General features: G+C 40.8%; 1 protein-coding gene across 10 annotated transcripts in view; it reads left to right on the forward strand.

Moving 5' to 3' along the window:
- Window positions 1-499: 499 nt before the first annotated feature.
- The window catches only part of LOC111970517 (transcriptional enhancer factor TEF-5-like), an 85,508-nt gene continuing 58,952 nt past the window's right edge, over window positions 500-27,055 (forward strand). For all 10 annotated transcript variants that reach the window (XM_070445919.1, XM_070445914.1, XM_070445932.1 and 7 more), the window contains exons 1-2: window positions 500-674; window positions 985-1,129. The gene's annotated coding sequence lies outside the window, so the exon portion shown is untranslated. The remainder of the gene's footprint in view (window positions 675-984; window positions 1,130-27,055) is intronic.

The following is a 27,055-nucleotide window of genomic DNA, read 5'->3' on the forward strand; positions in this document are numbered from 1 at the left end:
CGGCAGGAAACATACAGTAATATAATAATAATAATAATAAGGATAGAGTTTAATGTTTGTGTAGACTAAATGTTAACAATGATATTATTATTGTTGTTGTGTTATTATTAATATTGTTGTTGTAATTATTATTACTTTATTAATTGTGGCCTACAGGTCTCATATAACACACTTCATTTTGTATGCATTATCTATTCCACCGGCTTTGTAGCAAAGTCGTCTAATAATAGACATAGAAAGTTTCACACTGAGCAAAACAAGTCATGTGATATTTACTGATACTATAAACATGTTACTGCATAGCTCATGTTGTAATTTTATGTGGCACGGCCAGAGAACAAAAGGCAACTTCAAAGAATAATTATATATTGATAAAGACTTCTCAGGAATATCCTGCAGTAAAAGTCATGGGGGTGGAGATTTGAGTGGAGACACTGCCCCCAAGTATTTTGATTGACGGTACCCAATGGCTCCTCCTTGGAAGTTTTTTTTCTTCGTTTTCCAGTGTAGTGCGTTCATTGATTTCATACCAAAGTCATACTTAACATTCCACTTACACTGTCAAACAAGGAGAAATATTACTGAAAACTATAAGGCGCCAAAAAAATATATAGTATAAAAATAAGTAAGTTATCTTCGCTTTTGTCAGGAGGGGTGACTTCTAAAAAAAAAAGGTGAGTAAGCATGAATTTGTTCCCTTTGTTTAAGAGCTTTCGGTGAAGTTTTCATGCTCTCATGGTGAAGTTTTTAGATCATTGTCATTTTTTGCATTTTTCCATGGAACTCCTTGCCTTTGGGAGGGAGGAAAATGACGGATTGATCGGCTATATAAATTGTGTGTGACTTTTTTTGTGTGCAGGACATCTTTGTAAAGATTTAACTTTATTGACTCTACTCATTGACAATCATAAGACGTTAGTAGGCTATTGCTTTCTTTGTCATAACTATGGGACAACAAGCATGTTTCCTTTCTTTTTCATACAGCTGCTTGGATCCTGATCACTTTCCTCCTAACTTGTTCTCCAGAAGAATCAAGTCTTTACATACCCGAGGATTGACAGACAGAAAAAGGCAAATTGGAGGAATACATAACTCGATATTTTACGCGCTGTTTTACTGCACCCCATAGGTAAGTGAATCACCCAATTTGGTAACATTGTGTCGAAGAGAAGAGGCCATATACGAGCCCCCCAACCAATGCATATTGCTAGCTGCTGTTGCATCTTTAGAAGTTGACATTTCAGTAACCAAAAACATATTGTGTCAATTAACCAAAAACATATACGCGCTACAAGGCCTAGGTCAAGAATACAAATTTATTTAATCGTATTCTTCATCTTATTACAGTAATTTATTATGTTATGTTTTCAATACAGGTTTACAGTTTTTTTTTCTTCAGAAAATGGAAACACTGACAAAACGAATCTCAGTTTCACGCAACACATATATACTGCTGATCTTGCTACATTTTGACATGGTTATTTATGCATGTTAATAATATATGTAAATATACAACAGAGACTAAATATAGCAATCATATCATAACGTATCATAACTTTAGGACACACACCAGAACACCCTCTACACGCACTGTTGTCTACAAACTTTCAGATTGACACATGGAAAGTATTTCCTATTCTTGTGCAAAACACATTAAATGTCTGTTTTTATTTTTATTTAGTATTCATTTGTATTTGGATGTGCCTTAATGAATTATGTATTATTAATTTATGTGTATCCCTTACTGACTTTGATGAGAAGGATTCTAGTATGTTACAMGTTGTTTCAAGACACTACTCCACAGTCTAAACAGTCTGACAAATAGACAGTAGTATTTTTATTAATACTTGTGAAATGATATCATCTAATAGTTTAGAGTCTCAGGTAACAACCCTATTACAGCTGTGTCAATGTTCAATACATGTATGCTACATGACAATTAGATGCAGCATCATCTCACTTGTAAAAACAGTTTGGGCAGCCAAATTAGTGCAGATTTCCGATCAAAACATTTCGCGGTAGCCTACTGACGGTATTTGAAGAAAACCAGATTCTTTCCAACAGTTTCTTTCAACCATCCTTTCTGTTGTATGAGTAAATAATGTTTAAGTAAGGGGTTTGTATTTTAGAGTTGTGGATCTTTCTTGATCTCTTCCACAGGGACCAGTGATGTTTCACTGGAAATCCTTATATTAGTATTTTCAATGCATGGAAATGGTTTATAATTCTAATTCTAATTGTATGACTGTATAAATACCTCTTCAAGCATCACACGTTCATGGTGTACTATTGGTTAAGATTGGGTAGACAGACTTTTCCTGTTTCGCTTATTAGAAATACAAAAATCTGTGCGATGCTTTACTTAGGATTTATTATTGTTGTTCTTTCTTAACAATCGTGTAAACAGGTGTACACGACAGTGCTCCAGTACAATCAGTGTCATTCAACAGGTTTGGCCAAAAAATACAATGTTGTCTTTCAGGTTTCTCGCTCCGTAATTTTAATAGCTTGTTTACATTTACGGTTGACATTATAGGCACGTTCTGTGTCTTTGTTATATCTCAGACTGTCAAACTTTCCTTTGTTACATTCAAATGGTAAATAAGCCATTCACTCTGAAACGAGAACAGATTATTACAAAATATTTGACACGACTCGAAAGATGCAGCCAGTCAGTCACCATTTGGTCAAACGATACGAAGCAATCACGGGGCGGYTGGGTAGCCTAGTGGTTAGAGCGTTGGGCTAGTAACCGAAAGGTTCACCGAGCTGACAAGGTACAAATCTGTCATTCAAGGCAGTTAACCCAGTTAACCCATTGTTCCTAGGCTCTCATTGAAAATAAGAATTTGTTCTTAACTGACTTGCCTAGTTAAATAAAGGTAAAATAAAAATAAATAAAAAATCACACCAAATCACAATTTAGGGCTTGTTTATAATTGACATACGAACACAGTTGACATAATGGATCCATACAAAGTTACAAACACTAGTCCCAGGTCATCTGCATCCTGTATGCCCAACTGTAAATCTTTAGCTAGCTAAGTTGCTGAAGCACTGCAGGCACTCCCAGTCACAGTTGCACGTTCTCTGACTCTCGAGGAGATAAACCAGTGTGTGCCTATACCGTCTCCAGTACAGATTGAAGTTGACATACAGTATTTGGTTGAGATTGTGATAAAAGTGTTGCCTAATAGAACTAGTACTCCAGCTACAATATAGTAAGTGTAGTGTGTGATGTCTGTTGGAGCATTGTGGCAATATGAGTTTCAGTATTGGGAAACGGTATTTATTCTGACAGAGGGACATAGAGTCAACAGGTTGAAGGGACATTTTTGGAATTGTTTTTATAAAAAATATATGTATATTTAACTAGGCAAGTCAGTTAATGACAGCCTACACCGGCCAAACCCAGACGACGCTGTGCCAATTGTGCGCCGACCTATGGGACTCTCAATCACAGCCGGTTGTGATTCAGCCTGGATTYGAACCAGGGTGTCTGTAGTGACACCTCTAGCACTGAGATGCAGTGCCTTAGACCGCTGTGCCACTCTGGAGTTTATACACTAAAACAGGGAAGTATGTCTTCCTCTGGTGAATCACACTGAACAAAAATATAAATGCAACATGTAAAGTGTTGGTCTCATGTTTCATGAGCTGAAATAAAAGATACCAGAAATTTTACATACGCAAAAAAAACGTATTTCTCWAAAATTTTGTGCACAAATTTGTTTATGTCTCTGTTAGAGAGCATTTCTCCTTTGCCAAGATAATCTATCCAACTGAGAGGTGTGGGATATCAAGAAGCTGATTAAACAGCATCATTACACAGGTGCCGGGGACAATAAAAAGCCACACTAAAATGTGTAGTTTTGTCACACAACACAATGCCACAGATGTCTCAAGTTTTGATGGAGCGTGCAATTGGCACGCTGACTGCAGGAATGTCCACCAGAGCTGTTGCCAAATAATTAAATGTTAATTTCTCTACCATACGCTGCCTCCCAACGTCATTTTAGAGAATTTGGCAGTACGTTCAACCGGCCTCACAACAACAACCAGTGAATGGCGTCGTGTGGATGAGTCGTTTGCTGATGTCAATGTTGTGAACAGAGTGCTCCGTGGCAATGGCGGGGTTATGGTATGGGCAGGCATAAGCTATGGACAAAGAACACAATCGATGACAATTTGAATGCACAGAGATACTGTGACGCTATCCTGAGGTTCATTGTCGTGCCATTTATCCACTGCCATCACCTCATGTTTCAGCATTATAATGCACGGCCCCATGTCGCAAGGATCTGTACACAATTCCTGGATGCTGAAAATGTCCCAGTTCTTCCATGGCCTGCATTCTCACCAGACATGTCACCCATTGAGCATGGGGATTGGGATGCTCTGGATCGACGTGTACGACAGCGTGTTCCAGTTCTCGCCAATATCCAGCAACTTCTCACAGCCATTAAAGAGGAGTGGGACAACATTCCACAGGCCACAATAAACAGCCTGATCAACTCTATGCGAAGGAGATGTGTCGCTTTGCACGAGGCAAATGGTGGTCACACCAGATACTGACTGGTTTTCTGATCCACACCCCTACTTTTTTTTACGGTATCTGTGACTAACAGATGCATATCTGTATTTCCTTATATAAACTGTTGGATGTTGTGTTCATACTTTTGTTCAGTATACTTCCATATATTACAGGTGATGCCTTACATGCTGACTACACYGCTCGCGTCGCGTGTCCGAGCGATACATACATTTACACATACATGTTATTCAGTCATTGCATTCACACTGCTCGCGCACGTCAACGAGCATCTGCGTAGCCAGTCGCTAAAATAGAACTTGGTTTGATTTGTGAGGCTTGACACGCTGCGAATCACGCCTCTGCCATCTCCTCATTGGTTTTTAGGAGCATATACCCACATGGGTGATTGAAAGATGAACTGAGGTCCACACTCCAGTCCAGTTGTTAGTGGTAATGCACCTTAAAGTTGGTTGCCAACCGCCATATAAAGTCCAAAGAAGAAGAAGAAGAAGCCTGAAGGAGGAGAGATGACGAGAAACTAACTATGTTTACCCTTTTATCTGTGGATTAATTGTCAGAGTAGAGGACCTTGTGCATTTCAGGTAAAATAACAACCCAATGTTTATATCCCAGGACAAATTAGCGAGCAACAGCAAGTTAGCTAGCTAATATAGTTGGCATTTCAACCTGGTTGTCCTGATCGCGTCTGGTGTTCGTGGATAAAATCAACATGTGCTGGATGGCAGACGCCAGGGCGCGAGCTGTCTGGCCCACATATTATAGTGCAGCCTGCTTTGTATCATAGTAGTGCAACCAATAGTGCAATCAAACAAAAAAATGCATATTTTACCCTACACTCTTAGAAAAAAAGGTGCTATCTAGAACCTAAAAGGGTTATTCGGCAGTCCCCATAGGAGAACCCTTTGAAGAACCCTTTTGAGTTCCAGTAGAACCCTTTTGGTTCCAGGCAGAACCCTTTTTGGTTCCATGTACAACCCTTTCAATATAGTGTTCTATATGGAACCCAAAAGGGTTATACCTAGAACCAAAAAGGGTTATACTTGCAACCAAAAAGGGTTCCCCTATGGGGACAGCCGAATAACCCTTTTGGAACCCTTTTTTTCGAAGAGAGTAGATAGTATTTGGGATTTTTTGAGGCTTGACAGTGAAGTAATTGGAGCTACATGCACAAACAAGTAAAATACAGTTTTGTGGCCGTTATTAATAATTTATACACTTTACTGGCAAAACATGGTGAAATGAAACAAGGGGAATAAAGTATTGTCTTTACCTATTTTGGGTGGTCCGTTATAAAACAGAACCCATCAGACCATAATTTGAAGTTACATGTTGTTGATTTCAGTTTCCTGTGTTAGAATTGTTTACTGCACTGTTGGAACTAGGAACACAAGCACTTCGCTACACCCGCAATAACATCTGCTAAATATGTGTATGTGACCAATACAATTTGATTTGAAGTGTAATCCAACGTGAACACTTGGGTGAAAGTTGAGATTGATCACACTTAATACCCTTTAATATCTACAAAGCTGGACCAAAATACTTTCTCTCTGAACATGTGGAAATAGAAGAAAGTAATGGAAGCATCCTTTGTGAATGAAGGTGTGATATTTTGGTCCCGTGTGGCTCAGTTGGTAGAGCATGGCGCTTGCAACGCCAGGGTTGTGGGYTCATTCCCCACGGGGGGACCAGGATGAATATGTATGAACTTTCCAATTTGTAAGTCGCTCTGGATAAGAGCGTCTGCTAAATGACGTAAATGTAAATGTAACGTAAATGTAAATTTTAGATGGGGATGGAGAAGAGGAGGGTAAATCTGCTGCTCTAACAGATCCTCTGTTCTCAGTGTGTTTATGCAACATGCATGTAGTGGGCTAGTGCTCTTGCTCTGCTCTCAGTCCCAATCAGCTCTTCTCAAACAAACTGCAACACTGCAACTCACTCTGAATCTAGTCCATGGGCTAACTATATATWTTTTTTTTACATCTTGCAGCTTTTAAGGCTAAAGGCCATAGCTGCCTTGTCTGCTTTAAGGCTCCTGGTCAATTATTAGATTATTTGAACAATATCCTGTTAAAGTGTCTCGTTTCTTTGTTGGTCTTCCTTGCTGTAGTTCCTCAGGCCATCGGTTGAAGCAATAATTTCATTAACCTGTTCCATCCCAGGTTAGTGAACAAGCACTGAGMAGGGGCTTTTGTTTCAGAACAGAATGGTGGTAAGACTGTTAAGTGCAGATATTAAAAATATAGTTAGATCTCGAAGATATTATTTTTGACGAGATATCGTATMATTTTGTCAATATCGCTATATTATTTTTGCTCGAGTCGGCTGTACCTGCATCATACTGCAGTATTATTCCTTCGTAGCTTGCTCTCCATGTTATTTTTAAATAGGGAGCCAATTTGTCTTTAGCATTTTTATTTCCATGACTGATCAAAACTTGTTTTCTCATGCTTCCCTCTTGGCCTTCTGCAGCAGACATATTTGGAACATCGAATCGCAATAAAACCACAGTATCGAATTGCAATACATATAGAATTGTAAGATTTGTGAGAATCGCAATACATATCATATTGGCACATAAGTATCGTCATAATATCGTATCGTGATGTCCGTGATAATTCCCAGCCCTACTTACAACATGTCATTTTCTAATGCAAAAGCTGATAATATACAGTACCAGTCAAAAGGTTGCACACACCTACTCATTTAAGGGTTTTTCTTTATTTTTACTATTTTCTACATTGTAGAATAATAGTCAAGAGATCAAAACTATGAAATAACACATGGAATCATGTAGTAACCAAAAAAGTGTTAAACAAATCAAAATATTTTTTATATTTGAGATTCTTCAAAGTAGCCACCCTTAGCCTTGATGACAGCTTTGCACACTCTTGGCATTCTCTAAACCAGCTTCACCTGGAATGCTTTTCCAACAGTCTTGAAGGAGGTCCCACTTATGCTGAGCACTTGTTGGCTGCTTTTCATTCACTCTGCGGTCCAACTCATCCCAAACCATCTCAATTGGGTTGAGGTCGGGTGATTGTAGAGGCCAGGTCATCTGATGCAGCACTCCATCACTCTCCTTCTTGGTCAAATAGCCCTTTGGGGGGTGATGATGTGGCTATTTCATATTAAATTAGAACACAGCTACTGTCCAGGCATTCACTCAGATCTTCATGCATTTTGCATTGGCATGGGTATGTTATGTGTCACTCTCTTGGGTAATTTAACAATGTAATCAGGGAAATCCTTTTTATGTTGCCACAACTGTGGTTTTAATGGTCATGAATAAAATGGGATCTTTTCTGTACTGCAATATAAACAGAGTCTATAATATTTGTGTTTTTTAAATTAACTTGCTCAGACAGCATATCATTTGAACATTTTATATTTTGTGTACTACTATTCATCTCCTATATTCATCTACTATTTTGAAATGTACCTTCCTTGAAAATACAGTAGGTAGTTGTTTGTTACAGAGATTCTGGGCTGTTTCTAGGTCTATCTTTGCTGGCTATTCACTGTAGGGCTGACCCCATTTAGTCGACTGGTCGATTGTTTGGTCAATAGGCTGTTGGTCGACCAAGATATTTTTAGTCGAGCAGTCACAAATATATATATATWTWTTTTTTATGGCACCAGAGACACCTGTCTGATTCATGCCTGTCAGAGGGGACTAATCCATTGTGGAGGCCATGGAGATGGCCCACCAGTATCACCAGTAGTACATTTACCATTAATTACCATMATTTATCATCTACAATGTTTGTTTGGTTAAGGTAATTTATGTTAATGCATTCAATATATTACTATTACAGTCTTTTACCRTTCTCATTGTCGGAGTGGACAGGTTATTTGCGGACTGCACAACCTAGGCTTGTGAGGAACACGTTTTGGTTTATTTCATTCCATTTACGAGTTGTCAATTTAGTCATTGTCTTTTGTTTGTAGTGYTCCTGTCAATGTTGAGTAAGGACGCGCACCTGAATTATACATAGAAGTAGGCCTAGGCTACCTGGCAAATGTAGGCCTATAAATCTGCCCGTTTGTCAGTGGTGGAAAAAGTACTCAATTGTCATTCATGAGTAAAAGTAAAGATACCTTAATAGAAAATAAAAGTAAAAGTGAATGTCACCCAGTAAAATAGATACCCCCAAAAACGACATAAGTAGTACTTTAAAGCATTTGAGGATCTGATAGTATTTCTGATTGTCTTAACTCACCACTACTGTGGAGCTTCTTTTCTTCACCCCAAACAGCAAGTAAACAAAGTCTGTTTTTACATACATTGAGAATGACAATAGTTCCTCAAGTTCCTTGCAGACAGGCCATGCATTGCCAATGTGATTTATAGTCTATTTATTTTTATCAGGATATTTTCTACTTACAGGCAGCAATGTTTTTATTTGTTAGCTTTATGTAGGCTATTTTTACATAGTTGGTAATGGCAATATAAGTTACTTTTAGAATTTTGATTAACCACATGATAAGGATTTTGAGATATAAAGACTTTATTGTAAATTAAATGAAGCTGTTCCACGAAAATTTGCATACTGTTGCAAAATCATAACTGGCACGCAGATCGGTAGAAATGGCAAGATAAAGTGGCCTATTATCTACCGGCAACTTCAGGAGCGTAACAGCAGAATCTGCGAAGGCCAGCAGCAGCGGGAGGAGGAGGGTCGGGAACTGTTTTTATCTTCTTTCTGGTTAGGCTATCTTGATTTCTGGTTCCATCTTGAGTCATTTCTGTGTCTTAATTATTTAATCACTGTATGCTTAAAGCATCAGACAAGCTCAGTAGCATACATATAGTTGATTTCATTAAAACACAGGGTGTGTCGAAAGAACAGATGACTCTAGGTCGACCAAGTTTTTTTGCGGGGGGGAACATCCTACTTCACTGGTTTGTGTTGAAGCCACAGAAGAATGACTAATGAGCTCTGCCCATTTGTGCAGACGTTGGTTGCCTTTTAGCACCATCCCCAGAAGTGGTCTTCCAAATGGTGGCACTTACCTTTCTGTCAACAGAGGTCTGAACAAATACCACTTGTGACTGTTGCAAACACACAGAGAGATCCTCAGAGCGAACTGGCCTTTACAACATAGTATAACATCTCACTCAGACCTCAAGAGTGCATATTAGTTGTATCATTAAGAATATTAATTTGGGAAACTTAATTTAACCTTTTACTGCAATGGGCTAAATCAGGATCACACAGTGTTTCTTGGTCGTCTTAAACAAATCTACTTTGAAACAAAAGTATACACCTCACACACATGGTTATGGGCTTAAAAGAAGACACCTGTACCATGTCAGGTATAGAGTTGAAATGTATCCAATTCTAAGTTTGCATCCCAATATTACAACGTATATACAGTTGAAGTCGGTAGATTACATACACTTAGGTTGGAGTCATTAAAACTTGTTTTTCAACCACTCCACAAATTTCTTGTTAACAAACTATAGTTTTGGCAAGTCGGTTAGGACATCTACTTTGTGCATGACACAAGTAATTGTTTACAGACAGATTATTTCACTTATAATTAATTCACTGTATCACAATTCCAGTGGGTCAGAAGTTTACATACACTAAGTTGACTGTGCCTTTAAACAGCTTGGAAAATTCCAGAAAATTATGTCATGGCTTTAGAAGCTTCTGATAGACTAATTGACATCATTTGGGTCAATTGGAGGTGTACCTGTGGATGTATTTCAAGGACTACCTTCAAACTCAGTGCCTCTTTGCTTGATATCATGGGAAAATCAAAAGCAATCAGCCAAGACCGCAGAAAAACATTGTAGACCTCCACAAGTCTGGTTCATCCTTGGGAGCAATTTCCAAACGCCTGAAAGTACCATGTTCATCTGTACAAACAATAGTGCGCATGTATAAACACCATGGGACCACGCAGCCGTCATACCGCTCAGGAAGGAGACGCGTTCTGTCTCCTAGAGATGAACGTACTTTGGTGCGAAAAGTGCAAATCAATCCCAGAACATCAGCAAAGACTTTGTGAAGATGCTGGAAGAAACCGGTACAAAAGTATCTATATCCACAGTAAAACGAGTCCTATATTGACAAATCCTGAAAGGCCGCTCATCAAGGAAGAAGCCACTGCTCCAAAACCGCCATAAAAAAGCCAGACTACTGTTTGCAACTGCACATGGGGACAAAGATCATACTTTTTGGAGAAATGTCCTCTGGTCTGATTGAAACCCAAAAATAGAACGTTTGCCATAATGACCATTGTTATGCTTGGAGGAAAAAGGGGAGGCTTGCAAGCAAAGAACACCATCCCAACCGTGAAGCACGGGGGTGGCAGCATCATGTTGTGGGGTGCTTTGCTGCAGGAGGGACTGGTGCACTTCACAAAATAGATGGCATCATGAGGCTGGAAAATTATGTGGATGTATTGAAGCAACATCTCAAGACATCAATCAGGAAGTTAAACTTGGTCGCAAATGGGTCTTCCAAAGGACATGACCCCAAGGTCATACTTTCAAAGTTGTGGCAAAATGGCTTAAGGACAAAAAAGTCAAGGTATTGGAGTGGCCATCACAAAGCCCTGACCTCAATCCTATAGAAAAATGTGTCGGCAGAACTGAAAAAGCGTGTGCATCCAAGGAGGCCAACAAACCTGACTCAGTTACACCAGCTCTATCAGGAGGAATGGGCCAAAATTCACCCAACTTATTGTGGGAAGCTTGTGGAAGGCTACCCGAAACGTTTGACCCAAGTTGAACAATTTAAAGGCAATGCTACCAAATACTAATTGGGTGTATGTAAACTTCTGACCCAATGGGTGTCACGATCGTTATAATGAGTGGACCAAGATGCAGCGTGGTATGGTTCCATCCTCTTTAATTAGGTAGTGAAACTCAAAGAAAACAATAAAGCGCAAAACGAAACGTGAAGCTCATCTAGTGTTTGCAGGCAACTATACCTAGACAAGATCCCACAAAGCACAATGGGGAAATGGCTGCCTAAATATGATCCACAATCAGAGACAACGATAAACAGCTGCCTCTGATTGGGAACCATACCAGGCCAACATAGATATATATATTCACCTAGATAACCCATCCTAGTCACACCCCGACCTAACCAACATAGAGCATAAAAAGCTCTCTATGGTCAGGGCGTGACAATGGGAATGTGATGAAAGAAATAAAAGCTGAAATAAATCATTCTCTCTACTTTTATTCTGACATTTCACATTCTTAAAATAAAGTGGTGATCCTAACTGACCTAAAATAGGGAATATTTACTAGGATTAAATGTCAGGAATTGTGAAAAACTGAGTTTAAATGTATTTGGCTAAGGTGTATGTAAACTTCTGACTTCAACTGTATACTATATATGCAAAAGTATGTGGACACCCCTTCAAATTAGTTGATTTAATGTCATTTTGTACACCTGTCAGCAACAGGTATGGCTAAAATAGATGAATCCATACATTTGAAGGGGTGTCCACATACTTTTGTATAAATAGTGTATAACAAACTGTTTCACATAGAAACACAGGATTTTTGTCGGGTTGAATAAAAAAAAAAAATCATTATGAAATTATGAAAAATATTAATAACATTCCACCCATGAGGCCACGAGGTCATTTGCCTGCAGGAATGGGCTACAGCCCAGTTCAATCCTCTATGATTGGGTTATAAACATACCGTATATGATGCTATCCTTTTTTCCAGGGTCCAATTCAATGTACCCCTCAGCAATTACTGTGTCTTAGTAGCCTAATTAAAATACCATTAATCAACATTTGGTTAAAATGAATGCATTGAGTGCATGGGCTTGTTTACATATTCTCCAAATTCAGCAAGGTCCTATCTAACAGATAAAACTTCTGGCCTCCCCGACTACTCAATGGAGGCGCTTGGGAGTGACCTAGAACAGGAAAGTCTTTGTGTCCGTTTGTCCCAAATGGCTAAAAATGTCAGTTGCTCTTGTTGCGACSAGCTCCAAATCTCTAATGTACATATCCAGAAAATGACAACAGAACTCTGTGGGCCCAATGACCCATGCTTCATACAGCAGTAAACAGGAGAGTATGCATCTGTTTGTTAGTTTGGGTTTCTAGCTGGTGTTCATTATAAATGACGGGAGCAACAAACTGGGCCTGGCTATCTGGGATCTAGTCCTATGCCTGATATGTGTGGCCATTGTGTTGGAGTGGTTCTCCATTGACTTTAAGGGGCACTCACTCATACGAAGCCTTGCTCTTAATCCCTACCTTCAGAGTGTGGATTTGGAGGACGACCCCTTTAAAACCAAACCACACACTTACTGAACAATTTAGACCATACTAAGCATCATACTTGTCCAGAAATGTTGTTTAAAGGATCAACATGATTTGTCTGTTAAAAGAGTTCTAGGCTACACAAAGGCTGTGAAGTCATTTTAAAATGATGATCACCTCTGGGTTTGAAAGTTTGTTCCTTTATTTATTAAAAACCCCTCTCTCTTCTCAACCTCCTTATTGTTCTTACGATGCAAATACCACATCTTAGCTATGTAGCCGGACTCCATAATTGATATGGGTAGATGAGTGGCTTTATTAGCGTGTATACTTGTGCATAAATTACACATGTAGTAAAAGTTTCACAGATTAGGGCACCAAACCGCTGGTCTCACCACAGAATGACCAACTCAGGCTAGGAGGAGAGGATGACTGCTCTGCAACGCTCCCTGGAAAATGTCAGATTAAACTGCTGAATCAGGCTGTAAAAGAAGCAGTCTGGCGCTCTCTCTGCTTTGTCAGTCTTTCCTCTGTTTGTGGGCCAGATTAAGGCTTTACTCCATGGGGCCCGTAGGTAGCCTAGCGGTTAAGAGGGGGCAGTAACCGAAAGGTCGCTGGTTTGAATCCCCGTGCCGACTAGGTGAAAAATCTGTAAATGTGCCCTTGAGCAAGGCACTTAACCCTAATTTCACTTTTAAGTTGCTCTGGATATGTGTGTCTGCTAAATGACTAAAATAAAAAGACACTGAGGTAGACCTTAGTCTGTGTTGTACTAGGAAAGGGGTATACCTAGTCTGTGTTGTACTAGGAAAGGGGTATACCTAGTCTGTGTTGTACTAGGAAAGAGGTAAAACTAGTCAGTTACACATCTGAATACATTCAACCAAACCTCTGAATCAGAGAGGTGCCTTAATTTTTATACCTTGCTGGCTTGGGGATTCAACCAGCGACTTTTCGCTCTCAATGCTCTTAACCGCTAGGCTACCCGCTGCTATTAGTCAATTACTGCCCCATTCAGGCCCTGGGTTGATGTTTTGTACTTCAAGGAATACTTTTTTATGTGTCAAGGCAGATTGTGAAAGATAGAAAATGTTATATCTCCTTCTGCTCAGACTTGGAAATATGTTGTTTGATTTCAGACTTTCCCAACTCAAACATGCCTTTTTGGGGGAATTCGAAATGGTATTCAAATTTTAACTGCCTTACTGACTGTAAATATAAGTCTCTCTCTCTCTCTCTCTCTCTCTCTCTCTCTCTCTCTCTCTCTCTTCTCTCTCTCTCTCTCTCTCTCTCTCTCCTCTCTCTCTCTCTCTCTCTCTCTCTCTCTCTCTTCTCTTCTCTCTTTCTTCTCTCTTCTTCTTCTCTCGTCTCTCTCTCTCTCTCTCTCTTCTCTCTCTCTCTCGCTCTCGCTCTCTCTCTCTTGCCGTGTGAGCTGTTGGTCGTCCAGCCCTCCTCTCACCCTCAGCTCTGTATTGTTTCCTGAGAGCTGTTGCCAAAGAGGAAGTAGGAGGAAGTTATTGGAGGAGCTGGGAGAAATTTATTAGGGCCAAACACAGACAGGGGAGGAGAGGGGGGAGGGGAGCTCCTCTAGTGCTCTGAGATGGGGCTTCATATCTGGGAGTCTAGGAGGGGAGGAGTTAGGGAGGGAGGTGCAGTGTCTTGGCCCTCTCACCGTCTCTTTCCTCTCAGAGGCAAGACTCGACTAGGCTATCATAGGGCAGCTCACTTTCCTTTCAACTGTTGAAATGGAAGATTTTTAAATGGATTTAAACCTGTGTGGTACGTAACCGTAGCTGGTTAAAATAAATGCCTTTGAGTAGGAGGAAGGAGAGTGTGTCTATTTTTTTTTTCTTTTTTTTTTTTTATTCCTGTTTTTCTTTTTTTTTTCCTCATTTTTGTTCTTGTTTACTGTTCTAGTTATAATGGCGCTTAGAATGCAAATTTTTATTGTGTGTGTCTGTGTGTGTGGGCTGGTCAAGGGAAGGCAGTGTCTCCAGCCCTGTCAAGAGAGTCAAAAATGTTTACTGTAACTGTAATCTGACCTAAGAGAGCAGCTGCTCCTTTCAATCGCCCAAGTCCTGTTGTTCTCTTCGTCAAGTGTGTGTTTGTGAGGCCCGGAGTGTTGGGTGTCTCCGAGAAAGAGAGAGAATGCGCATCTGTGTGTAATTGTGTTTGAGAAGATGCCCTTCAGCCATGAGAATGGGATTTATTTTCTGAGATTGTGTGCAGAAAGAGAAAAATCTTTCGTTCGTCTGCTCTCTGTTGTCTGTCTGTCTGTCTGTCTGTCTGTCTGTCTGTGTCTGTGTCTGTCTGTCGTCTGTCTTCTGTCTGTCTGTCTGTCTGTCTGTCTGTCGTCTGTCTGTTGTCTGTCTGTCTGTCTGTCTGTCTGTCTGTTCTGTCTGTCTGTCTGTCTGTCTGTTCTGTCTGTCTGTCTGTCTGTCTGTCTGTCTGTCTGTCTGTCTGTCTGTCTGTCTGTCTGTCTGTCTGTCTGTCGTTCTGTTCTGTTGTGTGTGTGGTGTGTGTGTGTGTGTGTGTGTTGTGTGTGTGTGTGTGTGTGTGTGTCTAGTATTGGTGAAAGATGGGTGTGTGCAGCGCTTGGGTCTGACCTCAGGGGTCATCTCTCCCTCACCAGCAAGTGTCCCAGCTGCAACAGCCAGTCCTAACAAAGCCTGCATTCTGACAGACAGGAACAATCTGACTAAAAGCATTATGAATAAATGGGAGGAGACCATGCAGTCCACCAACATGTTACCATTTTTAAGTTGTTTAGTAGACACTCTTATCCAGAGCAACTAGGGTTAAGTGCCTTGGGGCACAGCCACATATTGTCCACTTTGTCAGCTCCAGATTCAAACCAGCAACCATACAGTTACTGGCCCAACACTCTAAACCACTAGACTACCTGCCGCCTTTTTCCCTGCAAACAATAATGTGTCGTTTAGGACATCCCCGGACATCACGAAATGGTCACCTAAAGCCATCCGGATGTGTCAGGGTCCCCTGGAGGTTTTAGTCCAGTTCCCGGTTTGTCCAGAGACATCACCAGATGGTCACAAAAGACTCCCCCCCCCCAAAAAAAAATGTTTTACCCAGTGCATGCGCACCCTAGTTTCATTACACATCACACCATGCGAAACTTGTCATCCAAGATGGCGAAGCAGTCAGACGTCTTCGTCTTGTCGTGTCCGTGTATATACAGGGGAGAACAAGTATTTGATACACTGCCGATTTTGCAGGTTTCCTACTTACAAAGCATGTAGAGGTCTGTAATTTTTATCATAGTACACTTCAACTGTGAGAGACGGAATCTAAAACAAAAATCCAGAAAATCACATTGTATTGATTTTTAAGTAATTAATTTGCATTTTATTGCATGACATAAGTATTGATCACCTACCAACCAGTAAGAATTCCGGCTCTCACAGACCTGTTAGTTTTTCTTTAAGAAGCCCTCCTGTTCTCCACTCATTACCTGTATTAACTGCACCTGTTTGAACTCGTTACCTGTATAAAAGAAACCTGTCCACACACTCAATCAAACAGACTCCAACCTCTCCACAATGGCCAAGACCAGAGAGCTGTATAAGGACATCAGGGATAAAATTGTAGACATGCAACAGGCTGGGATGGCTACAGGACAATAGGCAAGCAGCTTGGTGAGAAGGCAACAACTGTTGGCGCAATTTTTAGAAAATGGAAGAAGTTCAAGATGACGGTCAATCACCCTCGGTCTGGGGCTCCATGCAAGATCTCACCTCGTGGGGCATCAATGATCATGAGGAAGGTGAGTTATCAGCCCAGAACTACACGGCAGGACCTGGTCAATGACCTGAAGAGAGCTGGGACCACAGTCTCAAAGAAAACCATTAGTAACACCACTACACCGTCATGGATTAAAATCCTGCAGCGCACGCAAGGTCCACCTGCTCAAGCCAGCGCATGTCCAGGCCCGTCTGAAGTTTGCCAATGACCATCTGGATGATCCAGAGGAGGAATGGGAGAAGGTCATGTGGTCTGATGAGACAAAAATAGAGCTTTTTGGTCTAAACTCCACTCGCGTGTTTGGAGGAAGAAGAAGGATGAGGACAACCCCAAGAACACCATCCCAACCGTGAAGCATGGAGGTGGAAACATCATTCTTTGGGGATGCTTTTCTGCAAAGGGTACAGGATGACTGCACCGTATGAGGGGAGGATGGATGGGGCCATGTATCGCGAGATCTTGGCCAACAACCTCCTTCCCTCAGTAAGAGCATTGAAGATGGTCGTGGCTGGGTCTTCCAGCATGACAACGACCCGAAACACAACAGCCAGGGCAACTAAGGAGTGGCGCCGTAAGAAGCATCTCAAGGTCCTGGAGTGGCCTAGCCAGTCTCCAGACCTGAACCCAATAGAAAATCTTTGAGGGAGCTGAAAGTCCGTATTGCCCAGCGACAGCCCCGAAACCTGAAGGATCTGGAGAAGATCTGTATGGAGGAGTGGGCCAAAATCCCTGCTGCAGTGTGTGCAAACCTGGTCAAGAACTACAGGAAACGTATGATCTCTGTAATTGCAAACAAAGGTTTCTGTACCAAATATTAAGATCTGCTTTTCTGATGTATCAAATACTTATGTCATGCAATAAAATGCAAATTAATTACTTAAAAATCATACAATGTGATTTTCTGGATTTTTGTTTTAGATTCCKTCTCTCATAGTTGAAGTGTACCCATGATAGAAATTACAGACCTCTACATGCTTTGTAAGTAGGAAAACCTGCAAAATCGGCAGTGTATCAAATACTTGTTCTCCCCACTGTATGTTTTTTTCCCCTTCGTATATATTTTGTATATATTTTTTAATAAWTTTAACCTCAGTTTCAACATACTCTCCTGCAACCCGCCTCACCCAATGTGGTATGGATCTGCTATTTTCTATACTTTAGAACCGGAACCCCCAACAGAAGCTAGCCAGCTAACTAGCTACCAGCTAATAGTCAGTTAGCCACTGCTAGCGGTCATTAGCTAACCTTAGCCCGGTCAACTCCTGCCAGTCTGCTCAGCGTGATTCAACCCAGAGCATACCGGACTGCTTTTTCTCCACATCTCCGGATTCCTACCACAAGCACTGAACCTTTTCACCTGGATCATCGTAGCTAGCTAGCTGCTATCCAAGTGGCTACCTCCTGGCTAAAGTCTCTGTCCCGTGCTAGGCCCATCTCCCGGCTAGCTGAAGAGGTCCAAAATGAATAAATGAAATCAATGAGTGAATAGTCAGATTAACTGATATCTAAAATTGCTTTTTCCAAACACCCCGGTATACGGTATTTGTGGTATACCGCCCAAACCTAGCAGGTTGCACTCTTTCACTAAATGCAGAGAGGTATTATAGGCAATGAATGTGTATGGCACATTCCCAGGAGGGGTCATATTGAGAAGTTAGTACTAAGTGATCATTTCAAATATTGTCATTGATTAAAGATTTGTACACTATTTTAGCTGAACAGTGTACCACTTACTTTAAAAACCCACACCATTTCATTACTTTACTTATAATGGTTTGGGACACTTGGCACCATCACGTGACAAAAACCTCCAGGGAACCATGACACAACGTCCCAAGAATGTTCAAGGGACCTTCAGGGGACCATGACACAACGTCCCAAGAACGTCCACAGGACAAACCAGGAACTATAAAAAGGTCCACCATCACACGACGTCCTAAGGACTAGTAAAATTAAAGTCCTGAGTAAGTCTTGATATGGTCCTCAGTGACGTCCTAGTAACTTACAGGGAACTTCACAAAGGTCCCCTGAGAATGTTCCCCTGGGACCATCACGAAACCTTTAAGGGGCCTATTGCGAACGTCGTAAAATGTCCTCAGGACGTTCCCTGTTAGCTGCGTTGTTACTGTGTTTTAAATGTCACTGTTGACTACATGAGCTACAATTTCATGGCCTTTGTATCTATCTCTAAAACTACAATTATTTTATTGTTTATGGGCATGACGTTGAGCAAATGCATATCAATTCAGTATTATTATCTTATTCAACTTCAATTTGTAGTGTCACAGTTGAGCGTTGTGTGTTTGTCGAGAGCATTTTACACATTAACTTGAAGAGACTTCAGGGTAAGATGACTTCATTTGATTGACAGCGTTGGTTGGCTGTCCAGTCCTTATCTACCTTGTGAGGATGGTGTCTGTCTGACGCTGGTTTCTTCGTCAGTTACACTATTGTCCCAGCTCAAAAGGCAGACTTCTACCTCTCAGGGTATGTTTTGTCTCTGTAAAACTATGATTTATTTCTGAAATAAATCATGTTTGTTTCAAAGTGCAGCGTATGAATGAAACGTGACTTTTACACCACTTTTGGAATGGAGCAAGGACAGTCCCCATGTCATAATGTTACAGCCAGCTACTGTCTCTTTAGAGTCGGGGTTGTCTGTTCCTTTTCATCCCCCTTTCTCCCAACAAAAAACCCCAACAACAAACGGATCATATTTTGAATGTATCAGCATGATCTCATCTACATGCACTGTGTGAGTGAATAAATCACTGGTTATCCATTTACAATCCTCCACCCACAGCCAAAACACACACAACCTCTATTTGTTTTACTGTCTGTGGCTGACTGTGGGGGTTTTCCCACGTTGACTGTGGACAGTAATACACATGTTATAACACACATACTCTCAGGACTCTCATGGAATCACTTCCTGTGTTTATACCTACAACTTTCCATAGAAGAAAGACATATCAATAACATATCAAGCATTACATGGGATGTATGAGTGGAATTATGCAGTTTAGGAAGAAAATGATACCAAACTTGCAGAGGCTTTGTAGAAGAGGCCTGTGCAAAGATATACCAGATTGCTGAGGCTTTGTAGAAGAGGCCTGTGCAAAGATATACCAGATTGCTGAGGCTTTGTAGAAGAGGCCTGTGCAAAGATATACCAGATTGCTGAAGCTTTGTAGAAGAGGCCTGTGCAAAGATATACCAGATTGCTGAAGCTTTGTAGAAGAGGCCTGTGCAAAGATATACCAGATTGCTGAAGCTTTGTAGAAGAGGCCTGTGCAAAGATATACCAGATTGCTGAAAAAGAAGTGCAACGTGATAGTTCTATGAAGCCTGGGAAAACAGGATTTCTGGGCTGTGAATGGTGGAGTTTGAATGAATGTGCGAGGTGCATAGCTTTCCACTGGTATTTACATTCCTGCTGCACATTGGAATTCTGTAGCATGATGGTCTCAGTCAGGTCTGTGGCTGGACACACTCCCAGAGAGTGTAGGAGGGGAAGTGTGTGCGTGCATGCTTGTGTGTGTCTCATCTGACTTTGTGCTCAATCTGAGCGTACCATGTCATTCAATCAAGACGCCTAATATCCCATCTGGCAACAGGCGAAAGACTCCATTCATGGAAAGTATTCTAGAAGAGTTTGTGTGTGATGTTTGTAAGTGTGTGCTCATATTTCTGTCCGGATCAGTGTGCCTCCCATCACAGGAGTGTTGTGTGTCACCCATAAGGAGTCAAAGGGCCTTTCATCTGTGTGAGGAACAGCCGATTTGATATACAGCCTGTGTCTTCTAAAGGGTTTTGAGGGTTTTACATTTTCAAAGGCCCACATGGTCATGGAGTGCCGAGGCACTGATTTACAGTGTTCTCCCAATACTGTTGCTATGTTGGCATTCCAGGTCAAAGTCATATTGTAGTCTCCTTCTGCCTAATGTAACCTTATGTTACTCAACTCCTTATAATCCCTATGAATGATTGGGTGTTTTAATAACGTTAACACTGTCGAATAACGTTAACACTGTCTAATAACGTTAACACTGTCTTAGACAGTGGCCATTTTAGACAGTGTTAACCATATTAGACAGTGTTTAACATTACTAGACAGTGTTAAACATTATTAGACAGTGTTAACAATTCATAGAACAGTGTTAACATTGTTAGACAGTGCTATAGAACAGGTTAAAATGTTATTAGCATGTGTACATTATTAGACACAGTGTTAACATTATTAGAACAGTGTAACATTATTAGACACGTGTTAATTACTAGACAGTGTTAACATTAATTAGACAGTGTTAACATTATTAGACAGTGTTAACATTATTAAGACAGATAGACTATGTGTGTTAACTGACTAGATTAATAATAGAATCAGTGTTTAAGCCATTTATTAGAGTGTGACATTAGTTCAGTGGTAACATGATTAGACAGTTTAACTAATTAGACAGTGTTAACATTATTAGAAGTGAATAGACGTCAAGTAGACAGTGCTTTAACGATATAACTAGTAACATGACATTTTAGACAGTGTTAACATTATTAGACAGTGTTAAAATTATTAGACAGGTGTTAACGCTTACTTAGAAACAGTGTTAACATTTATGACAGTGAGTTACTTGAGTATATATGCTACTATTAGACAGTGTTAACATTAGTTAGACAGTTGTTAACATTATTAGACAGTGTTAACATTATTAGACAGTGTTACATTTATAGACAGTGTTAAACATTATAGAGCAGTGTTACATTATTAGACAGTGTTACATTATAGACAGTGTTAACATTATTAGACAGTGTTAACATTATAGACAGTGTTAACATTACTAGACAGTGTTACATTATTAGACAGTGTTAACATTATTAGACAGTGTTAACATTATTAGACAGTGTTAACATTATAAGCAGTGTTAACATTTTAGACAGTGTTAACATTACTAGAACAGTGTTAACATTATTAGACAGTGTTAACATTATTAGACAGTGTTAACATTCTTAAGACAGTGTTAACATTATTAGCCAGTGTTTAACATTATAGACAGTGTTAACATTATTAGACAGTGTTAAATTATTAGACAGTGTTAACATTATAGACAGTGTTAACATTATTAGACGTGTTAACATTATTAGACAGTGTTAACATTATGACAGTGTTAACATTTTTAGACAGTGTTAACATTATTAGACAGTGTTAACATTATTAGGACAGTGGTATACATTAATTATTAGACAGATTGTACATTTATTAGACAGCGCAGTTATGAACCAGTTTTTGCGTAATACAGTGTAACATTATTAAGACAGTGTTACAGGGTAATTTGTGACATGGTCGTTAATACTATGGAGAATACCTCTTAGGACAGTGATTTATTAACATTATTAACATGTTAGAATAGTTGAATGTGGAAGCTAGAACACAGCGTTTGGATGTAGGTGTATTTGAGAGCTGAGTTACTGAGTGACATTATGAGAACACGGCAATTTGTAGTTAACAATAACCACAGAGACAAGACTTGGTAATCATAAGATCAAATGTGTAACATTATTAGACAGTGACATTTACTCTTGGTACAGTGCAATATATAGAGAGTCACGTGTTAACTGGAGTTTACCTTAGCACTGCATAGCAGTGGTGATAAACGTAAAACTTTTTTTATGACAGAGAGCGAAGACAAACACAGGTGTTCCATACATTTCAATGTATGCGCGTGATGGTGAATTAATTAGATCAGTGTTAACGTTAATTAGATTGTGCAAATGATGTTATCGTTGATCAGATTAGTAGTGTAAGCGATGAATTATGTGTACGATGGCATGATTGTTACAAGGTGTTAACTTGATCAGTTATCGCTACGATAGTTGAATTTAGATCTAGTATTATTAGAACTTCCTGAGTAGCCTTATTAGACAGCTGGTCTGAATATCGGTATATGCGATGCGAAAAGACAGATCGGATTAAACGAAGTATCAGACGTGTTAACGTGTTATTAGACTTCGCAGTTGTTGAACTTGGTGTTCAAATCGTTTCGAGGCTCAGTGTTAACATTATTAGACTCTCACGTAGGTCATCATTATGTACTAGTAGGAGTGGTGTACAACTGTGTTAACACAGTGTTAAACAGATAATTGCTTATAGGACACCGCATGTTTACATTAGATGTAGACTCAATGTGATTAAATTATCTGAGTCAAATAAATATGCAGTGGCTTAAGTATTTAATAAACACAACTGATAAACATATATAAGGTGATTTTGTCAAATCTTGTGTGTCTCTCCATGCTCTTTGCTGACAAAACATATGTTAATTTCGGCTACACTGTCCCGACGTTCGCAAAATTCATCCTTTTGTCCGCATTTGGGTATTTTAAATGTTGCATAAACTAAAATTGAGGTTTAATTTAAAAAACTTTTACATTCCACGTGTGTCAAGTTGGTAGAAGCATGGCGCTTGCAACGCCAGGGTTGTGGGGTTCTTCCCCACGGGGGGGACCCAGGATGAATATGTATGAACTTTCCAATTTGTAATGTCGGCTCTGGCGTAAAGCGTCTGCTAAATGACTTAATGTAAAATGTAAATTTAATACGACTAATGATAGGTAATTTTTTTGGCAGAAAGTTTTATTTCTTTCTTTATGGATTTTGACTATTTACATTCCGTGCCTTAATTGGGTTCTTACTGTGTAATTATTGCGTAATACGTGTAACAATTATTGTATTTGCTAATTGTTCCACGTAACGCTGTGAGGCTTAACCAAGTCCTAACCTAACCTTAATCCAAATCAAATCAAATCAAATTTTATTAGTCACATACAGTGGTTAAGGCAGATGTTTAATGCGAGTTGTAGCGATGCTTGTGCTACTAGTTCCGACAACTTGCACGTAATACCAACAAGTAAATCTAACTAACAATTCCCAACTACTACCTTATTAACACACCACACACAAGTGTAAGGGATAAAGAATATGTACATAAAAATTATTATGAATGAAGTGGGTGGTAAAGAACGGTCATGGCAGATGCAGTAGATGGTATGAGTACGGTACTATACAATATGAGATAGTACTGTAGGAATATGTAATCTAAGTGGCATACGTTTAAAAGTGGCTAGTGGTACATGTAGAATTACTAAAAGATGGCAAGATGCAGCTAGATGATATAGAGTACGTATATACAAACAATATGAGATGGTAAGTAGGGGTATGTAACATTTATATTTAGAGTGGCATTGTTTAAAGTGGCTAGTGGTACATTTTTTTACATAAATTCCAATCCAATGTCCCAATTTTTAAAGTGGCTGGAGTTGTTTATCAGTATTTGGCAGCGTGCGCTAAATGTTTAGTGGTGGCTGTTTAACAGTCCTGTGGCCTATGAGATACGAAGCTGTTTTTTTACAGTCTCATCGGTCCCTGCTTTGATGCACCTGTATGACCTCAGTTCCCTCTGGATGATAGCGGGGGTGAACAGGCATAGTGGCTTGGGTGGTTAGTTGTCACTTCGGATGGGATCTTTATGGCCTTCCTGTGACTCGGGTGGCTGTAGGTGTCACTGGAGGGCAGCGTAGTTGCTCCTCCCGGTGATGCGTTCTTGCAGACCTCACTACGTCTGGAGGAGCCTTACGGTTGTGGGCGGAAGCCGTGCCGTACAGGCGGTGATACAGTGCCCGACAGGATGCTCTCGATTGTGCATCTTGTAGGAAGTTTTGTGAGCTGCTTTTGGTGAACAAGGCCGAACTTTCTTCAGCCTCATATGAGCGTGTTTGAGAGGCGTGCTGCGCCTTCTTACAACGCTGTCTCTGTGTGAGTTGGACCAATTCCAGTTTGTTCCGTGATGTGTACACCGAAGGGAACTTAACCCTTTCCACTTCTCCACTACAACTGACTCGTCAAATAGTGGATAGGCGGGGTGGCTCCCTCTGCCTGGTTTCCTGAAGTCCACAATCATCTCGCTTTGTTTTGTTGATCGTTGAGCTGTGAGGTTTATTTTCTGACACACACTCCGAGGGCCTCACGTGATGCCCTTCCTGGTAGGCCGTGCTCGTGTTGTTCTATTTGGTAATCAAGCCTATTGATGTAGTGTATCCGCACTTTGATGATTGAGGTGGAGGCGTGCATAGCCACGTAGTCGTGGGTGAACAGGGAGTAACAGAGGAAGGGCCAGAACGCACCCTTGTGGGGCCAGTGTTGAGTGATGCAGCGGGGTGGAGAGATGTTGTTACTATTCCTCACCCACTGGGGGGCGGCCCGTCAGGAAAGTCAGGACCCTTGCACGAGGGGCGGGGTCGTAGACCCAGGGTTCGAGCTTGATGACGAAGCTTTTTGGAGGGTACATGGTGTTAAATGCTGAGTCTGTAATCGATGCACAGCATTCCACATGGGTATTCCTTCTTGTCGATGGTTTAGCAGGCAGTGTGGCAGTGTGGTTGCGATTGCGTCGTCTGTGGACCTATTAGGGTTCGGTAGGACTCAATATTGGCGTGGGTCTAGGGTGTCCGGTAAGGGTGGGAGGTGATTGGTCCCTTGACTAGTCTCTCAAAGCTACTTCATGATTGAGGTTTTAGTGAGTTTGCTGACGGTGCGGTAGTTAGGTTTATTAGTTGTAGGTATTTATATCGATCGCAGTTTGGATCTGTGACGGTTTCGACATTGAGCTGTTTTCTAATGTATGATGGGGAGTCGTTTAGCTCAGTTTACCTTAGCTTTCTTGGGAACAGGAACCAATGGGGTGGCCCTCTTGGAAGCAGTGGGACAGCAGATGGGATACTAAGGATTGATTGAATATGTCCGTAACACCCAAGCAGCTTCTGCGGCATGCTCTGACGAACGCGGTGGGAATGCCGTCCTGGGCCTGCAGCCTTGCCGAGGGTTAACACGTTTAAATGTTTTAACTCACTGGCTGCAGGTGAAGGAGAGCGCCAGCAGTGTATTTGGGTAAGGTGGGCCGTGTCAGTGGCACTGGTAATTGTCCTCAATAGCGGGGTCAAAAAAAGTTGTTTATAGGCCTGTCTGGGGAGCAGACATTCCTGGTCCGCGAGGGGCTGGTTTTCTTTTTGGGTATCGTGATTGCTGTAGCCCTGCACATATCTTGTGTCCTGAGCTGTTGAACTGCGACTACATGAGGCGATTTTTCTTGTACTGGGACTCTAGCCTGTGTTGATTGCTTGCGGGAGAGAATAAGTAAACTGTTTTGTATCGGTTCATGACCTTCCGGTCACCTTGCCCCTGGTTAGGAAAGCAGGTGGTTCGCGCTTTCAGGTTTCACGGCGATATGCTGCCGTCAATCCACGGATTTCTGGTTTGGCTGAATTAGTTTTAAATGTTGCTTGTGGGTACGACAGGTCGTAATGCACTTCCTAATGCCGCTCACGGCGAATCAGCATATTCGTCAATATTGTTGTTGGATGTACAATGCGAACATTTCCAATCCGCCGTGATCGAGCAGTCTTGAGCGTGGATTCAAGAATTGTCGGAAAGAACAGCGTTGAACAGAACTGAAGCGGCGGGGCTTGTTGTTTTGTTTCTGTTTTTAGGCTGGAATTCAACAAAAATGGAGTCCGTGGTCAGCTTTTCCGAAAGGGGGAGCGGGGGAGGGCCTTAATATTCGTGCGGAAATTAGTAAGAACAATGATCTAGGGTTTTTCCAGCCTGGTAGCACATGATATGACTGATATCAGAATTAGGGGAGTTTTTGTTTTTAGATTAGCTGTTTAAAATATCCCCAGCTACGAGAAGTGCAGCACTCAGGGTGTGTGGTTTCCAGTGTATACAAAGAGTCAGATAAAGTTGTTCGCGGCACGGGATGTGTCTGCTTGGGGGGAATATTACGGCTGTGATTATGATTGAAGAGAATTCTCCTTAGTAGATAGATGCGGTCGCACATTGTCGATTGTGAGGAGTTCTAGATCAGGTGAAACAGAATGACTTGAGTTCTGGTGTGTTGTTATGTAATGATTCACACCACGTCTCGTTAATCAAATCCAACCCCTAGAACAGTGTAAGTAGCAGTGGTAAAATGAGTTATTGCAACACTTTACTAAATGTTAAGTGGTTACCGGAGGTTTACTAGTCTAATAGACCTAACCACCTGTGTTTACTCCCTGCAGCGTCAGACTCACTGGAGTACCCTGGTGACATGCCTGCCTCACTACCTCCAGTAGGAAATCCGTAAACTCAGACCAACTTAATTTTCAGCTAACTTTTTTAATTCCTCACCCACTCTCACCCCACCAGACCTGGTCTCAGTATTAAAAGGTAATGAGGTGCATTTGCCAATATGTTTTTCCATTGAAATGAGGCCAACATTTCAAACAAAGCTAGCAGTCTTTATGCATGCACGTATCTATTTTTATCATCCCAGTGATGTCACAAGAAGTTATGCAGTTTCCTAACTCAAACAGGTTTTTCCTATGCCCTTATAAATCATTCAAATGTTTTATAAAGCCTTTTCACATTCAGCACCTGTCCAAAGTGCTTTC

Source organism: Salvelinus sp. IW2-2015, linkage group LG1 (genome assembly GCF_002910315.2).
Source record: "Salvelinus sp. IW2-2015 linkage group LG1, ASM291031v2, whole genome shotgun sequence".
Classification (NCBI taxonomy): Eukaryota; Metazoa; Chordata; class Actinopteri; order Salmoniformes; family Salmonidae; genus Salvelinus; species Salvelinus sp. IW2-2015.